Below are 13,611 nucleotides of genomic sequence, written 5' to 3' on the forward strand. Positions count from 1 at the left end.
CTGTGGAAGGTTGGAAATGTTTGTTGACTGGCTACTCTTGAGTACACTGCTGAACTTTAGCATAAATCTCATAGTACAATTTTGTGTATGATGAACTGGGCTAGCCACAATTTTTTTTCTTTTCTCTGGTTACTTGATTTTATACTAATGGGGATGGGGAAGTGTATGCAGTTTGACAAAGCAGAAGGCCTACTCATTGAGCTAGCCAGACAATAGGAGGAAAAAGAAAAAAGTAAAAATCATTACAGGCAGTCCAACAGCAACAAACACATTAAAGAAAGTAGATTATCCCATTTAGTTTGTGATTTGTGTTTTTCCTTCCTGTTAGAAGTTCAGATAGTTAAGCAGTTTTATTCTAGTGGCTTGGTTCTTGACTTGTTGGTGGACACATCAGGTACAGTGAGATAAGAACAATCCTTTGGCAGTGTGTCATCAAGCTCTCACAAATGAGGAAAGGGAGACTTAAAGGTGTTCGCTTGCCCAAAGTTACACCTCTCTTACCAACTAATAACAAGAAATCCTACTTCTTTATCGTTTCTGCCTTGGAAAAATACTAGTCAACTTTATGATCCTCAGCATTTATACAGTCTCTTCTGTGGCTTCTGTGCCAGATTACCTCGGCAGGCTTTTACCCTAGGACTGCTTGGCTGTTTATCTGTAGATGTATTTTTAGATATATTCTATCTATTTAGCAAAAATTACTATCTGTCTAGGATGGTATCATATTCCTAGTCCAAAAAAATCTCCCCAAAGGTGTAATGTTGACAGTGATGGAATCCTATTCTTAAACAATAGGAAGATACATGAACACAGCTATTATTCAAGTACATGCACCATCCACTAAACGCAGTGATGAGGAAATCAAGGACATCTACCAGCTTTTGCCTCTTACCATGTATCTTACAGTTACTTGGTTGATGCTTGTGGCCTACAGTTGTCAATATCAGTCATAATAGCTAATATGTATAAAATGCTTTTCACATACTAGGTGTCATTCTAGATGCATGATATAAACATCCTCTCGTTTAATAACCTTAAGTGGCATATTCTATGATCCCTGTTTCACATATAAGAAACCTGAAGCAGAAACTTGAGTTCACATACTTTGAGCATGTTGCTAGGAGGGCCAGTCCTGTGAATAAGATGGATTGATAGAATTACTGTACCAGTGGGCTCAAATATGTCACATGGCAAGGATAACACAGGATAGGGCAAGGTTCAAATTTTCATTGTTCATAGGATCACTGTGAGCCATAGTTGACTAGATGGCACCTAACAACACACGTTTATGTATATGTACATATGTATGTATGTATACACACACACATTTTATTTTCTGGGTAAATGCTACCCTTTTAATCTCATATATTTGATTGAATACCTCTCTGGCACTATTGCTCACCTTTTAGCCCTGTGTCTCTTAGCACCTGTATAAGTCAAGGTGAAAGTTCACAAAGTTGAGGGTGAATGAATACAATTCCAGCCAGGCTAAAATGGTGACAGTTGTTAAGTAACTGGGTCAGTGTATAGCTCGTTGAGGTTTGTCTTCTTTTTGCTGACCCTCCTTACTTTTCCCAGTATGATATCCTCTTCCAGGGACTGACCTCTCCTAATAAAATATCTGTAGTTTCATCATTCTTGCCTCTTAGGAGCATCCTGCTTGCATTTCAAGACAGATTTGTTCAAAAAGTCAGTCCATTGCCCATCCGCTCAAGATGCTGAAGGGAAAGAAGGCCAAGGGGAAGAAGGTGGCCCCAGCGCCCGCCGTGGTCAAGAAGCAGGAGGCCAAGAAGGTGGTGAATCCCCTGTTCGAGAAGAGGCCCAAGAACTTCAGCATCGGGCAGGACATCCAACCCAAAAGGGACCTTACCCGCTTCGTCAAATGGCCCCGCTACATCCGGCTGCAGCGGCAGAGGGCGATCCTGTACAAACGGCTCAAGGTGCCACCTGCCATTAACCAGTTCACCCAGGCCTTGGACCGCCAGACAGCTACTCAGCTGCTGAAACTGGCCCACAAGTACCGACCAGAGACCAAGAAGGAGAAGAAAGAGAGGCTGATGGCCCGGGCTGAGAAGAAGGCTGCTGGCAAGGGAGACACCCCCACCAAGAGACCCCCTGTCCTCCGTGCAGGGGTGAACACAGTCACCACCCTGGTGGAGAACAAGAAGGCCCAGCTGGTGGTGATCGCACACGACGTGGACCCCATAGAGCTGGTGGTCTTCCTGCCGGCTTTGTGTCGGAAGATGGGTGTTCCCTACTGCATCATCAAGGGCAAGGCCAGGCTGGGCCGCCTCGTCCACCGGAAGACCTGCATCACTGTTGCCTTCACGCAGGTGAACCCGGAAGATAAAGGCGCTCTGGCCAACCTGGTAGAAGCCATCAGAACCAATTACAATGTCAGATATGATGAGATCCGCCGCCACTGGGGAGGCAACGTCCTGGGGCCCAAGTCAGTGGCCCGCATCGCCAAGCTGGAGAAGGCCAAGGCCAAGGAACTCGCCACCAAACTGGGCTGATGTACACACTAACTCTTCTGTACATAAGAATAAACTTATTCTACCATTCAAAAAAAAAAGTCAGTCCATGGGATAGTCAGTACTCAAACCACAATGCAAAGGCATTGATTGTTATTGAGATTTCTTTATTCATTGGCCAACTTTTAGAAGCTTAACAAGCAATTGAAAATACTTGAATCAGGTGGATCTTAGTCTTTAAACAGACATTTTTGCCCTTTATCACTTTTCTTTTATAGTTCCTTATATTTTTACAAATTATACAATAAGAAAATAGGATTAGATACAACTAATGTGAAAGTTTCCTGTAAGATTTTATAAGTTAATCAAGTACAAACCACGGTATATTTTTGTTGAAATTGGAAGAGTTCATGATTTTAGTTTGACACAAATTCAAGCCAAGACTATAGTCAGAAATAAGTTTAGAAAATGACATTACAGAGATGAGTGAGCAGTAAAAAAAACCCTAGGCCAGGTTGTGCTGGACATGTCTTCACTACCGTAAGTCTTCAGTGTGAGGTGTTAGTTACAGTGAAGGTTGTATGGGCTAAACAGGTGCTTGTGTTTGGCAGTTTATTGGTTCGTGTTGCCTTTTGCAACTAGGTGCTTTTTGGAGGTCATGTTCAAGAGACACCCACAGTACACACTGAAATTGGCTTTATTTTTGCAGAATGTTTTCATCCTTTTTTGGAGTCCTGGTCTTTTAACATTTGAAAGAGGATTTTCCCAATTCATTCATCTTTTAATTTCTTGACCGCTGGTACCTTCGATGTTGATTGTGGAGCCAAGTAAAATAAAACAAATGGAAACTGACAACTTTAGCCTTTGCTCCATCTATTATAATGTTTCCTATTGGTTCAGTGGTGGGATTTTTTTTTGGGGGGGGTGGTTAGCATGAAGTTAAGAAAAGAAAAAAAATTCTTATTTTCTCTTCTCTACTTCCTCTACTGTTCATCTTTTTTGTTTTGCTGATGTTGAGATATAATCTATATTGAATTATTTAATTAGGCTGTAATATTTCATTTTCTGCATCAAGTACTTCATTTTCTTCAAGTTGTGTCAACTACCTAACGTAAGTTGTTGATAGAGTCTTCCTGCAATCTTGTTAACCATATACTTCATGTATTTTAGTTTCTCAAATTACTTGCTTAACATAGAGTGAAAAGGTATGGAGAAAGTATGTAATACCGTCTGTAATTTTAAACTGTACAGTGTTCTGCTGTTCTTTTTAGAGAGATGTTTCTTGCTATAGATTTGAGTCTAACCCTGGAGTCTCTTCTTTCCATTATGTAACAGTCTCTCTTAAGACTGTGTGACCATCAGCTAGGCAGTATAAACCTTTATTGAGACAGGATGTGTCTTGAAAGGGCTAGAGAAGCAGTTACCTTATTGATAAGAACGAGTTAAAAATTCTGCATCCAAGGGTATTTTTCCCCTTGAATATATGAAGGGAAACATGTTCCCCCCAATTTACAGTTCTAATTCAACCTCAACTCCGATTTTTCAAAAACAAAATTATTTCCCATAATTTTTCAAAGAGATTGAAAAAGTAATTTCAAATTTTATATGAAAAGGAGAAACCCTAGATAAATACAGTGCTCCTAAAGAACAAAGGCCAAGTAGGAGGTTTTATACTTCTTTTTATTTTTAAAAAAATTTTTTTTTATTGATTTATTTGGATTTCCATTCATTTATTGTTGCACATTTTTCTCCCTACCCATCCCTCCAGTTAGTTCATGTTTCTCTTTGGAAAAAAATTCTTTCATTGTTGCACAATTCTCCACCCCCATCCTCCTCCACTCAGTCCACTTTGCTATGCAGTTCTTATTCTGGACTGGTTGTCATGCAGATAATACCTACTCATATATTCCTTTTAAACAGTTCTTTCCTTCATCTATTTCAATGCAATGTACATTATTTACACCCCCCTTTCTTAGTTTTCCTCCAACCCCCTTGTCAGTCCTGTTTTATAACTCTGGCATTATGCAATATTTGTCCTTTTGTGACTGAGATATTTTACTCAGCATAATGTCCTCCACGGTCACTCATTTATTTCATGAGTTCCTTGTTTTTCAGTGCAGCATAGTATTCCATTGTGTGAATATACCACAGCTTCTCTGTTCATTCATATGTTGATGGGTAGTTGTGTGGTTTCTGTTTCTTTGCTATTGTGAACAACGCAGCAATAAACATAGATATGCATATATCTGTTTAGATGGCAGTTCTGATTTCTTTAGGTATATTCCCAGTAGTGGAATTGCTGGGTCAAATTGTATTTCTATTTCTAACTTTTTGAGAAAGTGCCATAGTGGTTACACCATTTTACACTCCCACCAACAATGAGTAAGAGTTCTAGTTTCTCCACAACCTCGCCAACATTTGTTGTTTGCTGCTCTGTTGAATTTTGCTGCTGTTACTGGCGTGAGATGATATCTCATAGTTGTTTTGATTTACATCTCTCTTAGAGCTGGGGATTTTGAACATGTCTTCATGTGTTTGCATCTGAATGTCTTCTTTGGTGAAGTGTCTGTTCATATCCTGTAAAAATATGAAATGCTTCATGAATTCGCCTATCATCCTTGTGCAGGGGCCATACTAATCTTCTCTGTATTTTTCCAGTTTTAGTATATGTGCTGCCAAAGCGAGCACAGTTTTACACTTCTTAATCTCAAAACACAACTCTTGTTGTTGTGTACTATCAAGTCAGATCTGACTTGTAGCTTACCCTCCAGTGAGTTTTCAGAGGCTGTAACTAATCACACAGGAGGAGGTTTTCAGTCTTTTTCCACATGGAACAACTGGTGAATTTGAACCTTATACCTTTGGGTTGACGGCAGAGTTCTTTACCACTAAGCCAGCCACCACAGTGCTCGAAGGTAAATATAAACATCACAATTTATGGCATAAATAGACTTTCAAATGTAGTCAGCATAGGATAAATTTGATGAAAGAAAATACTATTACAGAACTACAAATTAAAACAATGAGATACCATTTTGCCTTGGCAACAGTAGGAAAGTTCAGTAAACCAGCAAACATAAGTTGACATGGATGTAGAAAGATTGGAATTACCATACCTTGCTGGTGGTAATGAAAAATGGTGCAACCACTGTGGAAAGCAGTTTAGTGCTTGCTTCTGAATAGAAATACTATTTGAACAGTCTAATTACTAGTTACATAGCCCAGGGAAAGAAAAGCGGCTTTACAAATTGACATATACATACACCCAGTTTGTTTCAGCATAATTTAATGAGTGGCTAAAGAAACTCTGGTTCATTGACACAGTGGAGTTTTATGTATCCCTAACACACAGTCAAGAATTTGTGAAATATTGCGCAACATGGATGACTCTAGAACAAATTCTGCTGAGTAATATTCAAGCACCAAAGGAAAGTTATGTTATGGGCCACCGTTAGAAAAAGCTTAATTTAAAAATTTTTTAAAAGCTTACTTATTCTTGGAAGATTAACACAGATGGGTAGAGAGGGAGAGGGAGTGAAAATTAAATTGTTAAATTGGGTGAAGAGAAAGGTAATGTACAGTAAGTGATCGATAAAGATATAATTAATTGCATTAATTATAATGAATATTCTGAAACAAAGTGTGTTAATGGTTAAATGAAACTCTGATTTGTAAACTTTCACTAGAAATAAATAACTCACATTGTAAAAGGTAAGACTATGTTCATGTTCAATTGTTGTATACCAAACCATAGCTGATCCCCCCACAAGTGAATTTTCAGAGGCAATTAAATTACATGAGACAAGATTGTTCATCTTTTTTCTTACAGAGCAGCAGGTGGATTCAAACTGGTGCCTTCAGGTTGACAGTGGCATTTTTTTTAGATGACAGCAGAGCTCCTTACCATTAGACCACCGCATCTCCCTTGGTGTAGGATAGGCAGAATATATGGTCTCATTAGATCTGGTTCTGGGTTTGTTTTAAAAATCCTTGAACTTTGCAATGTCAGGGTTGTCCTTGTTGACTTTCAGCAATTCTGTCTATAACCAGGACCAGACAGAGTACAATTGGCAGAAGTTATAAATCTAAGTTTAAAAGAATTTGGGCAGCCTTCAAGAATCAGTCTTCACTTGAAAGATTGTTCAATAATGTTAAAAATAAAACAAATTGGTTTGTGGTTCCTCTGTTTGCTTTTACCCGCAATTAACTTCCCCATCTTCTGATTTTTGTTGTTGTTTCTGTGGTTCACCAGCCCCTGTCAACCACTGAGATGCATTTACCAAGTCAGAAACGTCATAGCCTTTGGAAGAGTTTCATGTCCAGATACCAAACTTATTTAGGAAGGTTGCTGCGGAGAAGTAATGTGGACTCTGCACATGAATAATATCCTTAACTGCTAAAAGCTATATTCAGTCTGTAGCCTTTTTGTAGTCTCTCCAAAAGGAGATTCTGGAAATGATGGGTTAGGTGGCCTTAGTTGTAGTGAGTAGGAGCTCTGGTCGGTCACCTAGAGGTAAGGAATTGTGCTGCCATCCTGAAGGCATGTCATTCATGAATCCACCACCTAGCTGCTCCTTAGGAGAAAGTTGGGCAGTCTCCTCCGGTGTGATTTACAGCTGTGGATCAGTTCCAGCATGATTATACATATAACAAGAACAATTGAACTAAAAAAATGAAGTAATAGTCTTTACCTTGCTCAGTGTTAAAAGACAGTTTGGAACTGGCATCCTTAGTGCTTTTAGTCCCCAATCGTGTATAAGTGAGTACTACTTTAAAATTATCTTTGAGATAGTAAGTCCATTTTGTCTTTTAAGGAACTGAGTTCTTAGAAAAATGGGAGAAAGAAGGAGTTCTTGAATTTTTCTGTCTTCTGCCCTAGTAACGTAGCAACTTTTCTTTGGACAGAAGCTTTCTGTGCAGAATCATGAGAAATATAGACACAGGCCACTCATTTTTCCTTTCTCTCTCTCTCTTTTTTTTATTTTAAGAATGAAGATACTGTCTGGAGAGGGAGGTTTAAAGCAACAAGTATTGGCTAAACGCTGGATGGGTGTGCATCTTCTAACCTTCTTGTATTATCCAGCCTTCCATAGTGGTTGCACCATTTTACACTCCCACTGACAGTGATTAAAGGGTTCCAGTTTCTCCACAATCGCACCAGCATTGGTTGTTTGCTGCTCTCTTGAATTTTGCTATTCTACTGGGGTGAAATGATAACTCATAGTTGTTTTAAAAGTTTCATTCTTAGGGAGCTCTGGTGGCCTCGTGGCAAGACGCTGCACTGCAATCCCAGAGGTACACGGTTCAAATCCACCAGATTCTCTGCTGGAGGAGAAGGGGGCAATCTCCTGTACCAGTCTGATCTGATTTGACGGTACATGTAAAAATAATGCAAAAAAAATTTTTTTTTAAAGTTTCATTCTTACATAATATTTTTTAAAAAATTCTATTCTCCTTAAGTTGTTTCCCAAAGCAGTTGCCTAATTGTGGGAGCTGTGGGAGAGTGACTGGCTGAGAGCTTCTGAGTAATAGATCTGCACCTTGCCCTTTCCCACACCATCCTCACAGTCTCAGACAAGCTTGAGCCTGTTGTTACTGTATCAACTGGATTGATACAGTGACTGCAATGTGCTGTTGTGTGTCAGGGAGTGTGAGGATGTTGCAGGATAGAACACGGCTCAGATCTTTTGTTCATAGGGTCACTATGAGTCATGCTCCACTTGAAGGCACCTAACAACAAATTGTTACTGTGAGTCACTGTATCAGTCCATCTTGATTAATGTTACAGGGAAAAAATAGACCATTTTTTACTTATCTGGGGATCTCTGATGACCTTGACACTGTGATGGTAAATGGTGGGTGGGGTCAAGTGTGTCTGGTCATTTGCAACACGGTTAACCCCATTGCCACAGTCAATGTGTCATTACATCTTATCCAAGCATGATGCCTGTCTCCAAGAACTGGCCTTTCTTGACAGTATGCCCAAAGTATGTGAAATAGAGTTTCACCATCATTGCTTTTAAGGATCACTCCAGTTTCTCTTTTTCCAGGACATACCTTGTTTGTTTTCTTGGCAGTCCATTGTAAATTCAGCATTCTTCCCCACCACTGCATCTCAAAGGCATTGATTCTTTTTCCTTAGTTTTTGTTCAGATTCATAGCAAGTAATTGAAAAGACCATTTCTTGGATCGGTCTCCAGACCGACTGACACTGTTGCTCTTTAGCACTCTAGAGAGATCCTTGACAGCAGATTTTTCCCAAGGCAGCTTATCTTTTGATTACCTGACTGCTGGTGCTGGGATGTTGATTATGGATCCAAGCAAGATGAAATCATTAATAACTCCAATCTTTTCTCGTTCTAACTTAATGCTGCTTGCTGGCCCAAAGTGAGCAATAGAGCACTGAAGGTAGAGAGTGTCCTCATTGGAAAACACTAGAAAATGAGATGAAACAGTTGCAAACATCTACTAATAATTGAAATGTGGAACACATGAAGTATGTAGGAAAGTTAACATACTAGGCATTAACAAGCTGAGATGGATTTGAATTGGCCACTTTGAATCAAACAATCATATGATCTATACCAGGAATGGAAAAGGGAGGAAAAATTGGGTTGCATTCATAATCAAAAAGACCATTTCTAGATCATCCAGAAGTACAGTGCTATGAATAATAGGATACTATCCACAGGCATACAGAGAAAACTTGTTAATGCAACCATCATTCAACTATACCAGCAAATATCTACCAGAAAAGAGGCAAAAAAACCCCCAGACCACAAACCAAAAACACCCAGCCAGCCAGGGACAGAGGTACCTTCAAAGTAATCCAGAGAATAAAAAACACAGTCAGTTCCTTTCCCTCACTTTGATTCTGATTTTTAATAACCCTAAAAGAGTAGATCGGTCCCATTGTATTTCCAAGGTGATCTTTTTAGAAACACACTACCTTACGTTCAGCTGGAGAGCAGCTGATGAGTGTGAACTTTTCAGTTAGCAGCCTCACTCTTAACCCCGCAGTGACAGAATGGGATAAAAGAGAAAGTCGGGTTCACCTTTGGAATGCAGTCTTGGTAATACCTAGCCTGCCTGTCACACTCTATAGAAAACAACCTGCAGTGTGTATGTACCACATTAAGAAATTAAAACAAAATTTGGGGTCCATTTTCTGGAGTAACGTTTTTAATTTTGTGCTTCAATTTTTCTTTTAAGCCCTGCATTTTTATAGCCCTAGAAATATTTTTACTATCACTTAACACATTGCCACACACTTTTAAATTGACGACCTTGCTTAGGAACACATTTTGCCATCATTTGCGGCAATGTGTTAAATGTAACCTTTTTCTAAAATCAAGAGTCTTGTGATTTATTTCTGTGCTGTCTTTGCCCATAAGCACATTGAATGTAATCACACTGAGATGATAGTTTTGACCTGCCTAAAGAGAAGCACCCTCCTTCATGTATTAGCAGTTCAGTCTTGTGTTTAAAGTGGTGGTGCTTTATACATCATAAAGTAGATTTTAATAGCAGTATCAACAGAATTTGTGGGCTCTCGACTACTTTATTTCCTCTTTAGTTGTTTCATAAATTGGGCTGCTGAAATTAGTATTGGTTCAAATGAAGCTCTTGGGTGAGGAAAAATCCTTTTTTATACATTATTCTAAAATATCACTTACTAGTTGAAAAATATTCTTCTAGCTTAATAAAAATTATCATGAGGAGGGTACATACTAGTGACTTAGTAAAGTCTTCCACGTCTAAGTACTCCATCAGTATGATTTTATTATTAAGAACTGTGTTTGTTGTTGTTAGGTGCCTTTGAGTTGACTAAGACTCATAACAACCCTGTTAACATTAGGTCTGAACCTTTTCCTGCCCCATGTCTTTGAGGGTCTTCCTTTCCTTTGCTGACTCTCTACTTTTTCCAGCATAATGTCTTTTCCCATGGACTGACCCCTCTTGGCAGAATGGCCAAAGCAAGTTTCAGTATTCTTACCTATAAGAAGTACTCTGGTTGCACTTCCTCCAAGGCAGATTTGTTTGTTCTTTCGACAGGCATGTTATATTTAGTAGTACTCTTCTCCAGTACTACAGTTCAGGGACATTGGGGTTTTTGGGTCTTCGTTATATTCGCTGTCCATCTTTCAGCAACACACAGATTAATCACAGTGAGGAAATGAAGATAGATTGCATTGGGGAAATAATGCCATCAAGGACCTCTTTAAAGTGTTAGAGAGCAAGGATGTTAGGCCAAAGTGCATCCAGTGCAAGCCATGGTCTTTTCATTTGCTTCCTGGGCACTTGAAAGTTGGATTTCTATTTAGAAGTTGTATGCTTTCTTAGTGAATAATAAGAGCACAGACATAAGCAGTGAGATTTCTTGAATTTGTTGCAATTAAAAGGAAAATACTGATACATTCACACAATGGAATACTATGCAGCAGGCAGGAGCAATGATTTTGTGAATTATTACCTAACTTGGGAGGGACTGGAGAGCATTATGCTGAGTGAACTAACTCAATCCCACAAAGACAAATACTGTATAAAACCATTATTGTAGAATGAGTATGAGGATCCAAGGGGGCAGGGAGGAGTGGAAACAGGGATGAGGATGTGCAGGAGGAGGAGGAGGGAATTAATCATGGAGTTGTATAATTTGATAGGTGGGGGAAATTGTAAGAATCTGTCCTCAAAAACAATGTATTCAAATTTTGTAAATAAACTGGTGGGTTTTTTTATAAAAAGGAAAATACTGAACTAAAAAATCTAGCCAGGTTTTGGCTGACCAAGTTACGCCTTTGTCCAGGTAATTGACTGTAGGAAGTACCATGTAATCATCAGCTCCAGTGTACCGAGGAGAAACTAGGACAGACTTACCCTGTAACTCAACCATTCTCAGCTAAGGTTACAGCTTCTGCCTGCCTGACAGTCGGGGCTTGGTGAACTGTGTACTGTGTCAGTTACAGTCTCCTCACTTGCTGCCTGTTTTGTTCTCATTAGTACAGTGGCAGAGTGCACCTTCTACTTTTGCCTCTAATGGAGTAGATCAAATGAGCCAGTATCTCTGACAAAATAGAATAGGAAAGAAGGGGGCTTGGAAGGACAACTAAACCCACAACAGCAAACCAGTTAGGAATTTGGGATGGTTCTAACATTGGGTAGAAGACACAATTTATACCTACCTGGGTCAAAAGCAGATAGGTGTCTGCTATTGGTTTGGAGATCTGAAACTTTTTAACTTGTGCCATCTTTCTTTTCTCATTTATTTTAATCAACTATGTTTTTAGGAATTTATTCATTTACCTTTTCACAGGCTGAACATAACTTCTCTGTCAAAGTTGTCTCTGTGATGAACTGAGCTTGGGTGAACTCTTTGAGGTAAGGCACCCCTAATGATAAAAATAGAAACAAGGCCTGTGAAATTTGGGAACCTTCATTCAGAGCTACAGTTTTAGAGTTACTGCCTAAATATTGAAATGCCACCATTTGTTGTGTGGAGTGCCACATCTGCCTTGCCTGCTAAGTCTATTTCTGCTGCTCACCCATAATAGAATTTTTTTTATGTGAGCAGTCATTATTCTTGATTTTAGCAACAGTATCAAAGGGAGAGTGAAGAGACTCAGCCTACATTTTCCTGTCCTCCTCTAAAGTATTTGAGTATCTATCCCTAGTGGCCTTTTTTCTTCATAATCATTTTGATGTTTTCTGTTTGTCCTCTCCCCTTTATACCAAAGGGAAGAGAATTACTTAGAAACAAGTTCAGAAAAGATCTTACTTCCTTGTATTCTTATCAAGAGACTGAATATTATTATTATTATTATTATTATTCTGTTTTATGACAAATGTTTTATTAGAGTTAGTAGAAGTACTTCTCCTATGCCTTCTAATGAATATCACCGAACCAAAGTTGTTTTGTGTTTTGTTTTGTTTTTTTAATTTGGGGGGTTTTGTTTTGTTTTTTATTAATTTTAATGAAAATATAAAGAGACTTTCTATTTCCATTTATTCATTGTTGCACTTTTCTCCCCCCTCCCCCAAGTTTGCTCTTCTCTTTGAAAAGTAAAAGAAAAATTCTTTAATAGTTATACAGTCCCTTCCCCCTAGTCCACTCCACTATGCAGCCTTCATTCTGGACTCCTGTCATGACAATAATACCTAATCATATATCCCTTTTAAACAGTTCTCTCCCTCATCTGTTTCAATGCAGTGTACATAATTTATTCCGTCTTTCTCAGGCTCCTTCGAACCCCAATGTCAGTCCTGTTTTACAACAGTGACACTATGCAGTATTTGTCCTTTTGTGACTGAGATATTTCACTCAGCATAATATCCTCCAGGGTCACCCATTTTGTGTAATATTTCATGAGTTTCTTGTTTTTCAATGCAGCGTAGTATTCCATTGTGTGAATATACTAGAGCTTCTCTGTCCATTCGTTTGTGGATGGGCACTTAGGTTGTTTCCAGCTCTTTGCTATTGTGAACAAAGCCGTGATAAACATGGGTGTGCATGTATTTGGGGTTTTAAAAGTTCTGCCCCTCAGTGAGGGACCATTAGAGAGCACACTGTGACCCGTTTTGTTGTATGTGCACTGAAGATTTCTGGTAACTGGTTTCTTAGCTAGTTTGCCTCTGGCCTACATTTAATGGTCTTTCTTCACAAGTTTAGACCATTGCTGCCTTTGGGACATGGAAACCATTTAAAACCATGGCTAACAACCCAAGTTCTTACCTCTAGAAACATTCTCATATCACGTAAGGGAAGCTTATTTTTTACTTCAGGTAGTTTCAGATTTTGGGAGATCTTAAAATCTGATTGCAAGAAGAGTTTGGAGGATGTGAAACAAGTTTGTGTTTCTTCTGCTCTGTTAGCCACTGCTATCTTCATGGATCTGACACTCTATTTATCTGACAGTGCACTTAGTACTGCTTCGCCAGGGAAAATCACACAAAACAAGCCTGGTGCATCAGCACTTTCATTGTGTGCTGGGCTGAACCTCCCTTCACATGGTCACATCCCCCTTTTAATCCAGTATTCCCTCTCCTTTTCCCAGTCCTGCTTGTTTCTGTGGCACTTACTGCTTGTTTCCCCAAGCTCCTGTTTCTGCACTTTGTGGTTTTTGTGGGGGAAAACTGTGTA

At 39.1% G+C, this 13,611-nt stretch overlaps 1 pseudogene; it reads left to right on the forward strand.

Annotated features, from left to right (window-relative positions):
* Positions 1-1,715: 1,715 nt before the first annotated feature.
* LOC102864116 lies at positions 1,716-2,516 on the forward strand (annotated as a pseudogene).
* The last annotated feature ends 11,095 nt before the right edge of the window (positions 2,517-13,611 follow it).

Source organism: Elephantulus edwardii, unplaced genomic scaffold, assembly GCF_000299155.1.
Source record: "Elephantulus edwardii isolate Elephantulus edwardi_28Jun2011 unplaced genomic scaffold, EleEdw1.0 scaffold00189, whole genome shotgun sequence".
NCBI lineage: Eukaryota > Metazoa > Chordata > Mammalia > Macroscelidea > Macroscelididae > Elephantulus > Elephantulus edwardii.